General features: G+C 39.5%; 1 long non-coding RNA gene and 1 pseudogene across 1 annotated transcript in view; one reads left to right on the top strand and one right to left on the bottom strand.

Moving 5' to 3' along the window:
* Positions 1-2,411: 2,411 nt before the first annotated feature.
* LOC105492000 (DNA polymerase delta subunit 2 pseudogene) lies at positions 2,412-4,342 on the bottom strand (annotated as a pseudogene).
* Positions 4,343-4,629: 287 nt separating this feature from the next.
* LOC105491954 (uncharacterized) overlaps positions 4,630-14,856 on the top strand; it is a 61,625-nt gene continuing 51,398 nt past the window's right edge. Inside the window, exon 1 of the long non-coding RNA XR_011624264.1 lies at positions 4,630-4,894. This is a non-coding gene — a long non-coding RNA (uncharacterized lncRNA). The remainder of the gene's footprint in view (positions 4,895-14,856) is intronic.

The following is a 14,856-nucleotide window of genomic DNA, read 5'->3' on the forward strand; positions in this document are numbered from 1 at the left end:
TTCTCACCCACCTCCTTCCCCACATAAGGAAAGACTGTTCATTCTCATAGTCTGACTGTGATGCCATGAAGTCTTCTCTGACCACCTGGCTGAGCTATTGAGATGATTTCTTTCTCCTTCTATCTTGTATTACAGCCCCACATAGTTGCTTCTATTCTAAATTGTAAGCTCCTTTAGAGTAGACAGGCATTACAGCAGATGGGATAATGTAGTAGCAGCCATGACTACACCAATCTGTACGTGATATGATATGTATTGCATGTTCTTCCTAGTTTGGTAAGAAGTTTTCAACATGTCCCTCTCAGCACTTTGCAGTTAGCCAGCTGTATGGTATTGTCATATTTTCAGAGTGCTAGTAGCAAGAGTAATGAGGTAATGGGGGAAAGTACTTTTTTATCACACAATTACTAATATGCAGTTAGCATATTAAATGATTGAATTTATTCACTTTGTAAACACTTATATCACTTACTAAGTAAAAGAAAGCATGTTAGGCTCTGTTTTAAATAAAAAGTAGAATAAAATTACAGAGTCTTTTCTACTAGTGAATAATAATATGTTCAAACCTTATTTTCTATAATGCTTTTTCTATCCCTTCCAGGAAGGAGACGGAAGTCGAAATAGGAGTTGGAGAGGTAGGTTGTTGTAGTTTTATTTCCCTTTACAGCCGCTCATTGGAAACAAATGTAGAGAAGCAGCTGTGCTTGTGCTTGTGTAACTTGTAACATATGCAGCCAGGATTAAGAGCTGAGCAGCCAATGCTTTAGGGTTATCCTTTCTTTTTCTTGCCATTTTAGGCATCAGAACCTTGATTTCCATCGTCATTTGTGTCCACCTAGCTCAAATATCTAACTGAAACAATATTTGAAAGGGCTATAAAATTATACAATTATAGAGTTAAAACCTTAATTGAATAAAATAGACCCTACACAAGAATGTGTGTGTGTGTGTGTGTGTGTGTGTATGTGCATGTATTCTGAATATTTGAGATTAATTTAATTTTTCTCCACTAGGAACTAGTAAACTAGTAAAATGTAGTTTAGAGAATTTTTTTTTCTTTTCTTAGATGCTCTAAATTTATCTTGTTTTTTGCCCAGTTGTATTAATTAGGTTACTCCAAGAGTCAAATACACAATCATTTCAATAAAATGTGGTAACTTCTACAATTGAGATGTATATAAAGATCACAGGGAAGAAATCCTGAATTTGGCCTGTGGGAACCAGAGCAATTTTTTCACAGAGTAAACTTTCAGTGGAGCGTTGAGAATGAGAAGGTGTTTTCTATATGTGCAAGTGGGAGTGGGGAATCTTAAATTGAATGAATGGCATTGATTCAATTACTTACCCACTGAACAGTCATTTATTGACCATCTTCTACATGCCAGAAACCTCTACATGTGGTGGATGCTGTGGATACAAAAACGAAGATATAGTCCCAGATATCAAGAACTTGCTTGGGGAGAAAGACACAAATAGATGATTATAAAATAAGATTGTGGGCCGGGTGCGGTGGCTCCCGCCTGTAATCCTAGCACTTTGGGAGGCCGAGGTGGGTGGATCACGAGGTCAGGAGTTCGAGACCAGCCTGACCAACATGGTGAAACCTTGTCTCTACTAAAAATACAAAAATTAGCCAAGTGTGGTGGCGCCTGCCTGTAATCCCAGCTACTCAGGAGGCTGAGGCAGGAGAATTGCTTGAACCCAGGAGGCGGAGCTTGCAGTGAGCCAAGATCATGCCACTGCACTCCAACCTGGGCGACAGAGTGAGATTTCATCTTAAAAAAAGAGTGTGCATGGATGCTGGGTCAGTGGCTCATGCCTGTATTTCCAAAGCTTTGGGAGGCTGAGAAAGGGAGATTGCTTGAGACCAGTGTTCAAGACCAGCTTAGGTGACATAATAAGATCCCATCTCTACAGAAAAAGTTAAAAATTAGCTGGGCATGGTGGCGTGTACCTGTAGTCCCAGATACTCAGGAGGCTGATTGCTTGAGCCCAGGAAGTCCAGTCTGCAGTGAGCTGTGATTGCACCATTACACCCCTGCCTTGGTGACAGAGCAAGACCTTGTCTCAAAACCAAAACTCAAAAAACAAACAAACAAAAAATGTATACTCAGAGAATCAGAGGTATAATGGAAAAATAAAAAATGGAGTGAAGGTAGGTGAAAGCCAGCTTGGTTTGGTATGAATATACCAATTTATGAGGAAATTTGAATGCACTTAAGAGATGGCAGATTCTATAGTGTCTTTGATGGGAAACTATTGAGAAATTTATGCAGTTAGATTTGCTCTCATTTAATATAACAATATCACTTTCAACAGTGTGAAGGGGACAGACACAAGATATGAGACAACTGCAGTAATTCAGGCAAGAAGTAATGTACACCATGACTGGCAGAAGCAGTGAAGATGGAGAGAATAAATAAAATCTTTTATTCACTGATTTGATATAAGGTTAAAGGAGAAAAATACTTACAGAACAAATATAAATAAATGCCAGGGTTCAGGTTTTGCAATGAATGAGAGACAGAACATGTAGACCAAATACAGTCTTGAAAGGAAGATGATATATCAATATCCTTTGGCATTTTCAGATGAATATAATCGGAGAAATTAGAGTTAAGAGTCTGAAGATCAGAATAGTGCTATGATTAATTTAGGTTGGGGAGGTAGAAGAGAGCTGGTGGTAGATGATAACACTGCTTGATAAGTGTATGTAGGATGAGAAGAAAAGAGAGACAAGGATAGAATTTGGAGAAGCTTCAGAACATAAAAGGAGGGTAGGAGATGATGAGCTTAAAAGGATGCTGGAGAGCAATAGCCATAGAGAGGAAGAGAAAAAAGAGAGTTTCATGTTAGAAACCGTGAGAGGACAGTGTTTCAGTGAAGGATTTAGCAATAATATTAGACTCCAGAGGGATCATGGAAGGTAAAAGCTAAAACTATTGGTATTGGATATTCTTTTTTTTTTTTTTTTCTCCCCCCGCATCAGCAAGTGTTCAGGCTTTATTTACAATGCTAACACTGCAGGGAATGAACAGCCTCCATCTGGGCCTCTCTGGTCAAAACCACCTTTTTGAGTCAGAGGCCCAGGCCCAGGCCTCCCAGGTCATGGTACTCTGCCCTGAAGCCAGAGAAACTGATGGACTGGGGCGCCAGGCTGGGCAGGTTCATGAGGCAGGTGGTCTGCATGGCAGTTAAGTCAGGGACAGTCACCAACAACCAAAGCTGGGGGTGCTGCCACAAAAGTAGACATGTGGGCACGCTGGGAAGAAGAACGGGTCAGTTTTGCAGAAGGGGTAACAACCTAGGGTGTCAGGGGTTGTGGGCTGATGTGACGGACCCGCAGGGTCCACTCCAGGATCTCCAAGTGATCCTCCATGCTGCTGTATCTGAAAATGTCACACGTTCTGTCCCGATGTCCCCAGGAATCTGACTCCATCAATGGTGGCCTGGTAGAGTTTGATGACTAGCTGGAGCATGGAGTAGGCAGTGGCCAGCGGGAACATGCAGGGGTGGAGGGGCTGCTGGGGGAGTGTGTAGTTGGTGGGATCAAACTCGCCAGGCATCACGTCCACCGGCACTGAGGGGCTCAGCTGCAGGAGAATCTCATCCAGCATCTTCGTGACCTCCACGCTGGCTGCCTGGGTTTTCTTGGTGAGGTACTTGGCCTTGTTGATAGAATCTCTGCTCTAGGTGGTGTGGCCGAGGGGGTTGCCGGCAAGGATGACCCGGGAGACGTGGGCGGCGCTGTACTGCTCCCCTTCGTCCCCAAGCTGCCCCGTCACCACGTCCACCAACAACTGGGTGCCCAGCAACCTCTCGCCCCCACCTCCACCCAGGCCCAGGCCAGACACCAGCAGCAGGAACCTATCTGTGTCAAGCGGGGGTGCGGGCTTCTGGGGAGCGAGGTCAGCAAAGCAGTGGTCTTCCATCAGAAACTTCCCGTCGTCTCTCACGGAGCCAAACACGGCCAGGACTGGCCCTGTAACCAACTTTGACACGTCAATAGTGCCTTTTAGTTTGATACGCTGCAGTTCATCTTCCAAGACCAGCTCGTCATCTGGGTGGATGTATTTGCTGCGAGGAGGCTGGGGGAGCAGGTTGTGCTCCTAGCTGATCTCCCGCAGGATGGAGGGCTACAGCTGCATGGACTTGAACAGAGCGCCCGCCAGACAGCACTTCTCCCGGGGCTGCAGCTCGCACAGCTTCTTCACTACCACTCCACTGCCCCAGTGCTGCTGGGCCCGGTTCTCCTGGAAGGGTCTCATATGGATGAGGCAGGTGGCATAAATATGGGAGTACTGCCGGCTAAAGCCGTGCTCTCCGCGGGACGCGCCCCATCCCCAACTATTGGATATTCTAAATGGATCATTGATGGATATGATATAAGTTCCTTTCCGTAGAATTCTGTGCACTTCTGTTTATTCCTTGACCCATTGTGACTTTCTGTGTGTTATAGTGGGTCAAGGAATAAACAGATGTGCAAAGTTGAGATTTTGAAAGTGAATTTCCTTTCAAGTTATAGAAACTTGTAGGCAAACAGAAGAGCATATTTAGGGTAGTGCCTATGGGGTGTTTGCATGATTAAAGAAGACTCTTAAAAGATACGATGATGATGTTCTTAGGTTTGCGTAGTGAGAGAGAAGGAACCATGGAGAACGGAGGCTGAAGGATGAATAAAGGAGTGGGGATAATTGAGTGAACAATAGCTCAGAGAGGCAGAGGGATAGATAATGAAGTTGCTGATTCGGTTTTCCTTGTCCCATGCTTTTCTTGTCCCATAACACACTGAACTGGGCAGGACGCTTCTTTGTAAAACCTGAATATTAACTTGGTTTCTGTATTTATCTCCGCGGTGTTGAATTGAAAGAAACACAGTCTAGCCACCAAAAAAGTAAGTACATTTTTTTATTGGTGTCCCTCTAAAAATGCCCGGGGCAGGGATAGTACCGTCCTAGCTTTGAGCAAAACTTTAAAAATTTCTCTTTTGACATCTCTTTCCTTTGACAATTTTTTTTTTCACTTATTACAGCTGCATTTACTACAATTTTCCATAGTGTATTATTGGACAATGAAACAGACTACCCTTCCTTTTTCAACCTTTCTTTCTGTTCCCAAAGTCACACGCTTTTGAATCTGGCATAAAAATCTCTCCTACTCCCTCTCTACTTTCCAAAAGAAGTTCGCCCTATTGGCGTGAGGACTTGATGATGGATGGAAGAGAGCAGACAGGCATATGGAAATAAGAGGAATTAAAGCCAAATAACCGACCCACTAGTTGTCAAACTTGAACATTCATCAAAAACACCTGGACAGCTTGTTAAAGCCCCCATTACTGAACTGTACCTCCAGAGTTTCTGATTCACTAGGGTCTGGGGTGGAGTCTAAGAATTTGCATTTCTTTAGGTTTCCATATGTTGCTGATGCTTTTGTGGGACACACTTTGAAAAACCACTCAACTAGCTCGCTTAATAGGCAGCAAATCAGAGCAGACTCGGGAGCAATGGAATAAGATTACTAACATGAAGTATGAGGCACAGTCTTTATTACAAACAAAAGGGCAAGTCTGCTTATTAGAAGGCCTGAAACAAGATCTGCTTGATGCTGAGCTCCTGACTGGCCCAGGGTCATTTACTCCTTGCAGGGCTTCACTGGGTCCACAGTTTGATAAAGAGGTACATATAGGAGTGGTAACTGGCTGAGCCAGGTGTTAGGACTGGAGGGATTAAAAGATGGACAAGGAGGCAGGCTTTTACAAATTAGTTTTACAAAGGACAAGCAACTGAGGCAAGTGAGGTAAAAATTAGTATTTCAATATTTTCCCCAGAGAGTCTCAAGAAGTTCTGTGACTCATTCAAATGTAGTTTTGCAGCCAGACATAATTTTCTGACCCTTTAAATGAATGTTTTTTTCCACCTACAATGTATCTATTTACAAGCAATTACATAGCTTATGAGTCTAATGTCTATGATAGCTTTACCAATTTTGAGAAGTAATAAATTCCCAAATGCATGTCTTAATCTATATAATTATGTATAACTTTAGTGAAATTGAAGCCATACATTTCTAGTTCAAGTTAAACAATCAAATTTTCATATTGTTGAATAGCTAAACAGATTTTATGCTTATGATATCCCTTAAGAACTTGTTAATGTACACTTTACAATGTTGTGTTCCACAGAAAACATTGACTTATGTCCAGGTAAACAGATGCCAGAGCAGGGAAGAATATTATGGGAATGAGTCTTTATTTTCATAAATTCTCATATAATTTTAACAGGTGAAAAAACATGTCTCATTTCCCTTAAGATTTACCTTTTCTAAGTAAGTAGTATTTAGAATTTCATGTTGCTGTATCTATTGCTATGCAGTTGAGCAAGTTAGACTGTAAGGAAATAACCATATTGGAGAGAAGAGAAAAACAACAGACACATAATCACCTAAACTTTGGACAAACCTCTGAAATGGAAGCCAATCTAGCAATGAAATCACAATGAAATTATAAATTTATGGAGGAAAAGCTGGGAGGTTAATTTTACCCTTTAGAACCTCAATGAAGCACAAAATTCAGGGGAAAAACTAATAATTATGACGAAGAATTGTAAGATTTGGAACATCAACTCAGCAAATGAAGACATTACCACATGGCAGACATTAGCCAATAAAAGTCATCCAATCACTCTAAAATGAGCTCATAACACAAAATGTGAGCACTGTGGATTTCCAGAGAGATGGTGCATTTATTAAAAAAATCCATTTATTACTTTCTACAACTGAACTCATCCAATGCACATTTACTGAGCATAGACAATGCATGAAGAGCACAGACAATGGGCTTGCACTTTATGTGAAGTGCTTAGGAGGATTAAAGAATAAGTTAGATACAGGTCCTGACCTTAAGGAGCTTACAGTTTTTTTTTTTAAAATGTGTGACTGAAGGGAAAAGAGATGAATAAATAACCATAAGATAAGGTGAGACACCAAAGATAAAAAGCAACTCTTTTGACAAGGCAGAAAAAAATGAGTATGAGAAACTGGGGAGGAGGCGAAATTTAAGATGACCTTCAAGGAGAAGCAACTGAACTGAGCTTTATGGCATGCATAATAGTCTTTGTTTTTTTATTTTTAAATTTTCTTAAAGTATATACTATATCATTACACTGAAAATGCCACAAAATACACCTACCAGTGGCAATTTAATGTAAAACCAACACACTTTAACATGTGAATCAAAGCATAGTACATAGGAGTATAAAAAGATTGGTGGATATGGGTGATATACCAGACAGAAAGTTAGTTTATGCACCAGCAACAAACCTCTCATGTATCTCAGTGGCTTAACATAACTACAGTTTATTTATTATTTACACAAAATTGGCTGCAAGTCTGCTCACTCTTTAGCAACTGTTTGCCATGCAGTGTCTCAGGGACCTTCTCTCTGGTATTATCACAGAGCCTCCTCTCTGATCGCTGTATCAGGAAAGAGAGTGCTAGTGGATTCATCTTGACAATTAAATACTCTGGCCTGAAAGTGATATATGGGGCAATGAGTCACAGGCCATTGGCCAAAATTAGTCACATAGCCGTGAGTGCCTTCAAGTGTTCAGAAAAGTGTAGTTCTCTTGCATCTTCAGATGGGGTTGGATGTAGGTGGGATGTGGCAGAAGATGAGGTTGGAATGTTAGGGTTAAATCAGATTCTGAAAGACCTGATGTGGTTTGATAAGAAATTTCACCTTAGTTTTATATGTAGTGGAAAAACAAAGGTTTTGAATAGGGAAGATATAATAGGCACTGTGCAGAAAATGACTTTGGTAAAAGGCACAGAGGGTTGTTTGGAGGTAGGCAGAACCTTCAGAAGACTCATGGAGAAGCTGGAGCAAGTAATTGGGTTCCAACCAACATAGTATTAAATAATAGCATGACTGGAAAGGATGAAATGGATTAAAGAAATTTTCACAGGTCGGTTTAATTGGAATTACTTGATATAATGACTGAAGGAGAAGGAAGAGTTAAATATAATTCACCTTTCTATCTTGGTTTACTGAGTGGGTGGTGATGCTGTTAACTGATGAGATAACCATTTACCCAGAAGCAGCAGCAGACTTGGGGTGAACTTGATTGTGATCCTTGCAAGAAAATCACTTGGAGATATTGACCAAGCAGTCACAAATACATTTTTGAATCAAAGAAGAGAGGCTAGAGCTAGACATGGAAATATGGAAGTACAGTAGCACCCCCTTATCCTTGGGGGATATGTTTCAAGACCTCTGGTGGATGCCTGAAACCAGAGACAGTAGTGAACTCTATACATACTATGTTTTCTTCCCTATACATACATGTCCGTGATAGAGTTTAATTTATAAATTGGGCACAATAAGAGATTAACAATAATAATGAATAATGAAATAGAACAATTATAACAGCATACTGTAATAAAAGTTATGTGAATGTTCGCTTTCTCTCTCTTTCTCAAAATATCTTAATATTTCCAGGCCATGGTTGGCCATGGGTAACTGAAACCCTAGAAAGCAAAACTGCATATAAGGAGGAGCTACTGCACTTGGCCTCAAGATGACAATGGAGGCTGTGGGGTTTCCCAGGGAGAAGAGGCTGAGGATGAAACTCTGGGAAACCTTCACTGTGTGAAAAGATGGATGCAAAGCCCAGGTCTGCTCATTTCTAGAACAGAAGCTTTGTATTAGCCTAGGGCTGCTGTAATGGAGTACCACAAATGAGGTGGCTTAAACTACAGACACTGTGTCACAGTTCTGGAGGATAGAAGCCTGAGATCAAGGTGTTAGCAGAGTTGGGAAATTCCTCCTGAGGGCTGTGAGGGAGAATCTGTTCCATGTCTCTCTCCTGGCTTCTGGTGATTTGCTGGTGATCTTTGGTGTTCTTTGGCTTTAGCTAAGTCACTCTGATCTCCGACTTGATCTCCTTGTGGTGCCCTCCCTGGATGCACGTCTGTGTCTGCGTTCACATTTCCCCTATTTTTAAGGACACCAGTCAGATTGGATTAAGGCCCACTCTAATGCCTCAGTTATCCTGATCATCTGCAGACTCTATTATCAAATAAGGTCACATTCACAGGTACTGGGGTTAGGACTTCAACATATGAATTTTGGGGTAACAAATTCTATCCATAAAAGGCTTCTTCTACTCCTCCTTCTAGCATGATTTGGAGTAGGGAGAAAGAAGCCAGACTGCAATAGGCCGATAATTAATAAGAGATTTTTAAAAAGCCAAGGCTGGGAATGTAAACTATTTATTTGGAACTACATCCATTACAAGTCAAATGATGAGGGCAAGGGCTCCGTGGCTCATACAATTTCCAGAACAAACTACTTTACAGTTTGCCAAAGAATCATTCAAAGTCTATGGTATATTAGGAGTGCTTGCTTGCTGCAAGATTCTTTCTTCAAACTAAAACACATGGGCTTGCTTGTTTGGCAAAGAATGCATATATCCCTAGAAGATGAGCTAGTAATCATTTGCTTTGCATTTAGTGTAATGTGCTCTTTTCTGATGAAACTTGGAAGTTTGAGTTTGAAAAATGATGTGTCTAAGAGAGTATGGACTAAGCAATTTTAGATGTGGCAGAGCAATAAAAAACATTCTTGCCATAGATTCATTGGAGGTGCAAGGACACAGATTAACCTTGGGAGGTATATTATAGCATTTATTTTTTCAAAAGAAAGGAAAGACTTGGTATTTAAATTCTTGCTTTCATTTGAGGAAGGAAAAATATAAATCTTGGGATATCTGAAAAATATTAAAATGTTCACAGAATTAACCGTCAGTGATAATATCAAATGTCATATTTCTACTCCATCTCATATTGGGAAAAACTGATGCAACCAAATGGTGGTATATCAGGCTTTTCCCCTAAGCATTATGGTGTGTTAATTTTCTACCAAAAATTTTGGGTATTAATATGGGTATTCAATTTTGTTTTGGGTCTTAGATGAGGTGGTTTTGTGATTTGCAGTTGGATTTAACATAAAAACAAAGGAATTGAAGTATTTTTGTAACAGAATTTTAATAGTATCTATCTTTCAATGACATTTCTTTATCCTCTTTTTTTTTGTTTTAAAAATGATACATGTTGAGAGAGAAGCTAATTGAATACATTTTTCCTAAACATTATACATTAAAATCAGTGATGCTTCTACAGCAATCATGTTCTGAAAGAGCACTTTCATATCTTGTGGGTTTTTGTTCTTTTACACAGTTCATATGAGTGGAATATACTGTTCTTGGGAAAAAATAATGATAATGTAGGCAGATATTGAAGTTATCTCTACTCTGATGGAAGTTCAGTGTATGTTGCTGATTATGTATGATACATTTTCCATAAACAGGCACAGAGTGACCCCAGTGGAAACTGAGCTTGCAGGGTAATTGTGCTCAGTATTGTCTCCCTATCATGCATGCCTATCATTCTATTCTCCAGTTGGTCTTGGAGACTTCACTGTTGCTTCTGAACCTGGTACTAGGAACCGAGCCCTTTCTTTATGGTTTGCCTTGTTTCGACAAGTGTAACAGCATCTCTCCTTATTTCACCCACATTTCTACATTATTCTGATGGCAAAGGATTAAAACTTCTTTTATGAGAAAACACTAAAAATGTTAACTCAGAAGAAGGTCTGTGAAAAGAACACTGAACTCGGGATCAGAAAACTTGAATCATTTAGGTGCTATTTAGCCTTGTTAGTCTACTTATGCGCTGCATTCTTGGACAAGATATTTGACTCCTTAGTAATTCATTATTTCAGTAAGCCATTAACTCATTCATCTATTCATATACTCCTTTTCACCAAGCATTTATTGAATGTTCCCTGTGTTTTAAGCACTGTGTTAAACACAGGATGGTAAGATAAAAATCAGACATTCCTTTAAGGAAGGCATTCACAGATAAATTAGGAAGAGTTAAAAAATTATGATAGGAATGATATGTTATAGTAGAGATAATCATTAGTAGAATAATGTGATTTCTATTGCTCTTTTTACTTTTATAAGTTTATGGTTCTAATTCTATAAAAGTTCTAAAAGTTATTCACATACCTTTTGACTGTGGGAAAAAACAAACCTAGAGATACAAAGATAAAAAAGTAAACCTGTTCCTGTACTTAACAGGCCACTGGTTTAGAAGGAAAATGGATGGGTAACTGAATGCGTGTGTGTGTGCGTGTGTGTGTGTATACCTTATTTGTGTCTTTGGAGTCCTTGGCCTACAGCATTGCTCTATTACTGCAGGCATCCTAGCTTGCTGGGCAGTAATTCATTCAAAGTAAGGAATTTGAAGTGAGTGGCAGCATTAGTGGTGCTAGATGAGTAAGGAAAGAGACACAAAACTTTGTAATTCTCATTTCCATATGTGGGTCAAAATGGCAAGGGAAGTCAGAGAGGCCAGAAAGCAATAAGACTCCAGAAAAGTACTTGGTATTCCTTCCTGAACCCAAAGAAAATTTATAAAGAGTATAGGCAGTCCATGATTTACAGAAATATATGGCCAAAAATGAGTCATAATAATGAACGTTTCTTGTTTTCTAAATGGCTATAGATTCCATTTAGGCCCTAGTAGAGTAATTGCCTTATAAGACTAAAAATTCTCTTTAGACAGTCTTGATGGTTAATACATACTACTCCAGAAGTCTACTTCAAATACTTTTCAACCACGGTTTTAACAAAAAGGAACTAATAATATTTCCACAGGTAGACTTTAAAAAAATGTAATAGAGATCGTATGATTGACATACTTTCTCTGTTTAATCACACAAACATAATCCAACTCAGGAATTTCAGAGTTAATACAGTGAATTAGTTTCAAAGTATTAGAAGGGCTGGGGCACTGATTGAGTAAGGTTACCTAGAAAGTAGTACCTATATTAAGCCACTACTACCCATAGGCCTAGAAATCCAAAGGAGAAAATAGTGTTACCTAGAGTCCATATGCAGGTGAGATTGCTGAAGTTGAAATTGGGTTACCTGAGTAGAACTTGGAGCCACATATACCTATCATTGTTATGGCTGCTGAAACTGCCTTTAGAAGCTGGGAAGAAAATGGCCTCCTTCTTTCTTCACTTTTCTTCCAGTGCCTGCCTTCCACTGGCAAAAATCTAACAGAAAGTCAAGGGAACTTGGGAAAAATAGCTTTGCTGTCTCCCTGTCCGTGAGGTACAAAAAAGGCAGAGAAGAACAGAGGAGGAGCCGGGAGACAACACCCCCTCCAGAACACATGTCATTGTCTCTTCTGTCTTTAATAATCTGTTAATTTTCCTGAAACTCCTTCATCACTATGATGCAGTGAAGGGAAGAGTGAGTTAAACTAAGGGAAGGAGGAAGATGTTACATAGCGACAGCTACTGAGAGAAGAGAAGGGAAATTAGGCAGAAAGGTCTGAGAAGAGGGAAAACAGAAAAGGCATATGAATGGCAAGGGGTCAGATAAGAGTTCTGTCAAATGTATGCTTAATTGGGCTCAAACCCTTTGGGTTGGAGTAAAGTGAAGGCTAACAGAAAAATCTAGTTAAAATTGTGGGGTTCATAGATAAGGGGAGGGGTTAAGTTAAGCTTGATAGTTGCTTCAGGTTCTATCCTGAGAACTTTTCAAATTCCTTGAAGAAATCCCATGTTTATCATGGTACAACACTAATATGGCAGCACACGATTGGTCAATTAGAAATGCTGAAGGAAGCATTAGACAAGTGCATTAAACAATGCCCCTGGTTGCCCATGGCCCATGAGATTATCTAGGGATTCCATAATTTCTAGAGTGTCCTGTTATTAAGAGAATCAGTGCAATGCAAGAAGCCTGGGGTTGGAACAACGATGCTGCAGAGTACAGGGACTGTGATATAGGAGGTTACAGCAGGATCTAAGGACTTTGGGAATAGTTACTACCGTGACCTCTCTGTCTCCTCTCCACACCCCCAAAGCACTGGGCAGTAAAAAGCACAAAATATTGCACACTAGAACAGGGTGTTCAATAACCTGATACAGAGGGGAACAGACCAGCAGAGGCCAGCAAAGACCCAGACGCTAGTATGTAAGTCACCATGAGAACATGGGATTATCCTTTTATACCCAGAGAGGACCTTGGGAAAAAGAGAAGGAGGTATGATCATTTGAGAGGGAGAGAATCAGCTTTAGTACAGAGTTTTAAGCACAATTTTTTTTAAAAGCAATTTAAAGTTCAAACTGGAAGATTACAACGTGGATATACGCAAAGCAAGATAAGGTGAGTTACATGGCAGTGGGGGGAATTCACACTGTAGAAGCTTATTCTTTGTCATGTCATGCTTCTGATATTATGAAAGACGTACTACTTATAATTGGTTATAATGAAAGTCAACATTTTTCCAACTGAACCCCTTTTAGAATAGAAAGTTTAAGATTTCAGGCTGGGTGCAGCAGTGCCAGCCTGTAGTCCCAGCTACTCAGGAGGCTGAAGTGGGAGGATCATTTGAGGCCAGGAGTTCAAGGCTGTAGTCTGTGATGATTGTGCCTGTGAATAGCCACTGCACTCTAGCCTGGGCAACATAGCAAGACCCAGTCTTTAAAAATTAACAAATAAAAGATTTCAAATGGTCTGTGATAAATAAAGTAGAATAGTTCCAGAAAATTAGTTACTTTCAAATTATTGATATTTATTATTTCCTGTGATATAACATAGTTAAAGCTAATTTTCAGGAGGAAAGTTTCATTTTGTAATTATTCATTATTTATACTCTGATGGGGATGGGATGTGGTATTTTTAAGACTCTACAGAAAACATGACCTTTTGTTCTGAGAAACTCATAATTGAAAGTGATTCATTTATTTGCAAAGATAGGGTTATTGTAGGAACAAAAGGATAGTCTTTATTAAAGTTTATAAGCCAAAGGATATGAGATTATTTCCATTCGTCCCCATCTTTCCATAATGCTTTTGTAATGGGAACAAATATTAAAATGATCCATTCTTGTCTAAAAAGGTTATATTCAGATTTGGACAACTTAATAAATAACAGAGAACTCCTAGGTAACCCACCGCCCATGGGATCTTGACCCCAAATGTGTCAAACCACTTTGAAGTAATCCAAAAGCGCATCAATTGTATTTTTGTATATTTTATTTATGTTTGTGTGAACTACCATATTAAATTGCATTAAATAACTACTTAAATAAGTAAAACAATAATTTAGAAGTAAAACCATTTTATGTTTGGGCTTAGACTCCTCTAAGCAATCTATACAGACTAATTATTTGTGCCCGTACATGCATGGTGATCTCAAAATGAATTCATTTATTGTTTTATGCATTAACTTCTCAGGCTGCTTGGGTATCATTCTCTGCTGGCTATTATATTATCAGGTCACCATCATGCTAGACTGTAGGACATGTTAGCTGATAATTCCTGAAAAGTGCTTACTTTTGAAATAAAAAGCAAAGCAAAAAAAAAAAAAAATCAAGCCACAATGCTGACTGAAAAAAATATTTATATTTATATTAAAGCCCTTAGCTAGATTCTCAGACACATCACTGCTTAAAATGCAGTCACCTGACAAAAACAGTTCTAATTATTACCCCCTTGGGCGAACATTTTTCAGAGTGACTGGCTAAAATGCACTCCAGCTCATAATTTCTGTCTCTGACAGTGGAAGACATAACCTAGTTTCCTCTAATGCAAAAGTCTCTAATCTAGAGGGCAAGACCCTGCTCAGTATAACACTGAAGGGAGAAAATGCAATTTGAGCACAAGGAAATTGCACACATAGTTGGATAGTTCTACCACTCTCGGTTTTTTTTTTTTTTCCTCCTTGGGTTTAAATGTCTTGTTTTATTTTATACTAAATTATGACCTGGCTGAAATTG

The sequence above is a fragment of the Macaca nemestrina genome, chromosome 6, assembly GCF_043159975.1.
Source record: "Macaca nemestrina isolate mMacNem1 chromosome 6, mMacNem.hap1, whole genome shotgun sequence".
Lineage (NCBI taxonomy): Eukaryota > Metazoa > Chordata > Mammalia > Primates > Cercopithecidae > Macaca > Macaca nemestrina.